Source organism: Urocitellus parryii, chromosome 9 (assembly GCF_045843805.1).
Source record: "Urocitellus parryii isolate mUroPar1 chromosome 9, mUroPar1.hap1, whole genome shotgun sequence".
Taxonomy (NCBI): Eukaryota; Metazoa; Chordata; class Mammalia; order Rodentia; family Sciuridae; genus Urocitellus; species Urocitellus parryii.
Window position 1 is genome coordinate 121,364,956 of NC_135539.1, and position 5,604 is coordinate 121,370,559.

General features: G+C 32.3%; 1 non-coding gene across 1 annotated transcript; it reads right to left on the bottom strand.

Moving 5' to 3' along the window:
• Positions 1–1,074: 1,074 nt before the first annotated feature.
• Positions 1,075–1,147, bottom strand: Trnam-cau (transfer RNA methionine (anticodon CAU)). The gene has a single exon. It is a non-coding gene; the product is annotated as a tRNA-Met (tRNA).
• Positions 1,148–5,604: the final 4,457 nt, after the last annotated feature.

Sequence of the window (5,604 nt, forward strand, 5' to 3'; positions counted from 1 at the left end):
CTTAGTGAACTTTTAAAAATTTGTTGTCTAATTGTTCTTACAGTTCTATAATTTTGTAAGTTTTACTGAATCCTATGTGTATATATAGTATGTGCAGAAAATTCAGGCACATTTCTTTTATATGACATAGTTGCTATCACAAAGGGACAGTTTTAAAAAATTGCTTCTTGATGACAGTTATTTTGTAAAGTGGCAGTCATTTGACTTAAGTACATGTAAATTCTACTTCAGTTAGCAGAACTAAAAATTTAAATGTGATCATTTAAAAGAAGAAAAATTTTGGAAAATTGAAAATATCAAATATATGACTATAGCATTAACTCTTGCTGGAAAATAAAATGATATTGATATTTATGGCAACTTTCAGAACAGAATTTTATAGTCAGTAGATGGCACTATTTGTTTTATTAATAACCACTGACCACTCCCTTTACTTTCATAAAATATATTGATAGTTTATTTTTAGCTACTTTTAAGAAATTTAAAATTACTAATACCTATTTTACCAAATGAATCATTGTTATTGCCTGTCTTAATGATTTTATTTACTTTTGATGAGAGTCTGAGAATTATTTTTCCTAGTATTATCAATGAGCTCAAAGTGAGTATTCAACCTGATAGACACCCAAGAAGGGTCATTACAAACACATTTCTTTTATTAAAAAAAAGCTTCAAAAAAAATTCTAAAGAGATTATAATATGAGAATATTATACAGGTTATCTAACCTTATCTGATTTTACAGAATTCATTTTCATCCCTGAATCTAGACATTCACATAAGTTTTATATTGATTAAAAACAAAATGAGACAAAAAATTGGAAAAGTGAAATAATAGTACCTTTGGGAAAAAAAAAACTAGGTGGAGGAATAAGGATAAAATTATTTTACAGAGAATAGTAAAGAAATGAGAGGACTCAGAGGACTAGTAATATTACAGATATTTGTAATACTTCATATGAACATAGCAGTAACTTATACAAATTTTAATGTGTGATGGTTAATTCTGTATGTCAGCTTGGCTAGGCTGTAGCACCCAGTTGTTAGGTCAAACACTAATCTTTTTTTTTTTTTTTTGGAGGTGCTGGGGATTGAACCCAGGGCCTTGTGCACATGAGGCAAGCACTCTACCAACTGAGCTATATCCCCAGCCCCAAACACTAATCTTGATGTTGCTGTGAAAATATTTTTTAGATGTGATTAACATTAATTAGTTCACTTTAAGGAGATTCCCCTCAATAACAGGGAGATTCCCCTCAATAACAGGGATAAAAACCACCAGTCATTTGAAGGAGTTAAAAATCAAACCCTAAAGTTTCCCAAAGAAGAAGAAATTCTTCAGGACTATAACAGAAAACTTACCTGAGTTTCCAGCTGCCAGTCTACAGATTTCAGATCTGCCAACCTATATATTGCATGAACTACTTCCTTAAAATGAATCCTCCTTCCCTCCCTCCCTCTCTCTCTCTCTCTCTCTCTCTCTCTCTCTCTCTTTCTCTCCCCCCCCCCATTTTCTATTTCAAATTAGATATTCCTATTCTTTCTGTGTCTCTGGAAAACCCTGATATAAAATGTAAATAGAAGTTTACCTTAATGCAATAATAAAATTTAAAAGCACATGGCTTCTATGAAATGAGGACTGATAGCCATTAAAAGGGAAAGAGTATATACTAGTAGAGACAATTAAGATCAATAATGATAGGAGAAACCATTACATTATAACAAAATAGAAAATAAAGTACCAAGAAATAATAGACACAAAATTTTCCCTAAGAAGTTCATTAGAAATGGAATAGAGATGATAAAATCATCAGAAAAGATGACACATGAAGAACAGGTATAGTTGTTCCAACATGTGTATGGTAAAATTTCCAATAGGAGACAATAAAGCTATAAGATTGACAATGATAAAATTGAATAATGAATTATAGGAATCATTGGCCTTCAGAAAATAATATAATATTTAATGAATCATATCCAATATAACATTATATTCAATGAGGGAGATAATTTAGTTTATATGAAGTGGAAAAAAATAGAAGGCAAACTGAGACATCTCAACAACACTAAGCACGGAACAACAAGGAGCAAAACTCAGAATTTTGAGGGAGAAGGGACAGAGAGCTGAGAACTCTATAGCTGAACAAACTACCATTCACATTTGAGACAAAGAAAGACCACCTCCACTAATCAAGGGAAGGAAGAGCATCCTCACAGATACTTCTTTTGTTGCATGGGTTCATTTCCAATTCTTCCTGGCTTTGTTGTACTATTCTCAGCTTGCAATCTATTCTCATGCATGATGTGATGTATGTATCCAAATATTCTTTAAGAGTCAACTTGCCATTATAGTAACATACAAATCAGCGATATTCACTGAAAAACACTAACTTGTGCCAGGCACTGTTTAGTATAAAAACGACTTCTGTTATTGATCTAGAATTACACAAAGATCTTAAAGAAGTGATAAGGAAGGCATCCAATTATTATACAGTTTATCGGATTTGTACAGATATTAAACAGTAAGATCAGCATTCTAACTCTGGTAAAACAATTCTACATTATTCAGTTTTCTGAAACAATTTCCTTTCCCCACAGATTTAAAATAGCAGCTTTGTGATTTATCAAATTCCTAAACACACATTGAAGTTTGTTTATAGACTTTCTGTTTTGTTTCAACAATCTACTTGTTTATTCTCACACTATCCATTTAAAAGATCCAATCTCATCCTGCCATCCATCCTGCTAGATTTTTAAGAATGTCAGGATTATATCCACACCCTTTAGCATCTCTCCCTTGTCCTCCCACCTCTGGAGCCTCAGGTTAGAGTACAGACTTATTTCATTATTTCCTATGTTCTGATCATAAATTTTTTTACAGTATCTGAAGAAAAAAAAAGTACATTTATTGCATGAAATGTTCATGTCTCCATCCCTTTCTCTGTAAAGCTTCTCCGCTTCATCTTCCTTGCCTGATTTGTTGAGCAAATACCTATTCATTTTCAAAGATTAACTAAATCATCACAACTTCAGCTCTTTCTCCCTTTCCAAGTATAAAGAAATTATTCTTTCCTCTTTTAGTGTTTATATTCTAAGCCTAATTACTATATTTATTAATTTACATATTTCTCTCTCCAGCACAACATGAGTGTCTCAAGGACAGGACCTTATTAAGTACCTAGTGTGGACTGAATAAATATTCATTGAGTAAATTAATATAAAAGATCATCATAGCATTTGATTTCTAAAAAAAAGGTCCAGCCGTTTTTAAAAGTGAGACAAAGCATCATTTTCAAAATAACATCAAGAAGTGGGTGTATTTGAACTTACTCAATTAGCATTTAGCAGAAGAAATTAGGTGACAGAAATGATAATTCATGCTTATAGGATGTTTAATGAACTGGTAAAAGAGAAAGTCAGTCACAGGAATCCAGAGTACCTTGTTTTATAAGAAATAAAACTAGGTGCCCATCAAAAGATGAATGTATAAAGAAAATGTTAAATATACAATGATATGTTACTTAGCTATAAAAAAGAGCCAAGTTATGACATTTACTGGTAAATGTATGGAACTGGAGAACATAATGCTGAATTAAGTTAAGCCAGACTTTTTGTAAGGTTGGGTAGTTTCTCACATATGTGGAAGTTAGAGAGATAGAGAAAGAATTATGGAACCATCTGGCACCTGCTTGATATGGCATCTCTGTTTAGATATGGACATAATAAGGACTCTGTATACCTTCTAGCTTTTTTTTTTAAGGTCCCAGTTAAGTATGGTCACAATATAACACTTGTGTTAAGTTGCCTAATCGCTGTACCATCAAACATCTGCATAGGCTCCTTTTGTGGTATCAGCACATTATAATTATACATAATATTGGAATTCATAAGTACATATGTATGTATGTGCATAATGTAAGTTGATGAACTGCATTTCTGACGATATTTTCTTTCCTTACCTTTCTCTCTTGTCATGATCTACAGACTTGACTCTATGGATCTCCCTTTCATTTTTATAACTATTATTTTAATTGATTCATTCTAATTATATATAAAGTAGAATGTGTTGTTATATGATTGTACATGGACAAAGGATAATTTGGTAGATTTTATAACATAGTACTTGTTCATGCACCCTTCTCCACCCACTTTAATCTCTTTACTTTATAAGAGATCACCCCTCTTTTAAAAAATTGTTTCTCTCTCTAACTTCCGAATATGTGAGAAACTACCTAATCTTACAAAAAGTTTGACTTACTTAATTCAGCATGATGATCTCCAGTTCCATACATTTACCAGTAAAGTCAGAACTTTGCTCTTTTTTATAGCTAAGTAACATACCATTGTATATTAAACATTTTCTTCATACATTCATCTGTTGATAGACACCTAGGCTGCTTTCCGTAACTTGACTATTGTGAATTGTACCACTATAAATATTGGTATGCATGTAGCACTCCAGTATTTTGATTTTAGTTCTTTGGATAAATTCCAAGGAGTGAGATAACTGAATCACATGTTGGTTCCATTCCTAATCCCTTTGAGTATTGTCTTTACTGCTTTCCAAAGTGATTGTACTAATGTTCAGTCTCAACAAAATTGTTTAAGTGTTACATTTCCCCACACACCCTCACCAGCAAGTGATGTTATTTGTATACTTGATGCCATTGTAACTGGAATGAGATAAAATCTCAGTGTAATTTTTATTTACATTTCTGTGATTGCTAAAGATGTTGAACATGAACTCAAATTTGATCAAGGACCTAAGAATTAGATCAGAAACTTTGCAACACCTAGAAGAAAACATAAAGTCAATACTCCAACATATTGGTGCAGGCACCAACTTCCTTAACCAGATCCGCAAAGCTCATGAAATAAAACCAAGAACTGATAAGTAAAATGGCATCAAATTAAAAGGCTTCTGTACCACAAAGTAAACAACTAAAAGCGTGAAGAGAGAGCCTACAGAATAGGAGAAATTCTGTGCTAGCCTCTGTTGCAGCAGGTTCCTACACTTTATAAAGAATTCAAAATACTGAGCAACTCAATCAATAAATAAGTAAAATTTCCAAACAGACAGTTCTCAAAAGAAGAAACACAAATGGCCAACAAATATATGAAAACGTGTTCAACGTTTTTTTTGTTTTTTTTTTTTTTTTTCAATATTTCAAGGACTTCTTTGTCTTGAACTTGCTGGAATTTTTTCTTCCACTTTCTTTGTATGCTTTACTCTATCTTTGGCTTTAAGCCTCAATCTCTGAGCTAAGCATTTTCTTCATTGTCCTTACACCCCCTTGCTCTTGTTTGCTTCTGCAAGTTCTTGCCACATTCCTGCTGATTCCCTTGGACCAGTAGGATTTCAAATATCCCTGTGTTTTAATACCTAACATGTTTTATAGTAAATAACTATTTTCCTTCTTCCTTCAGCAGAAATAACTTTGTTTGTTGTTTCATGCCTGAAAACTGGTAAAATGAATGCTTTTCCTAAATTAATTACTTCATGGATTACTGAATGGGGCACATTACTGAAGAGCAGTTTAAAAATATTCAGCTGTATAATCTTACTGGTTAATATTAAAACACATAGAAATTCCTAACAAATGTGC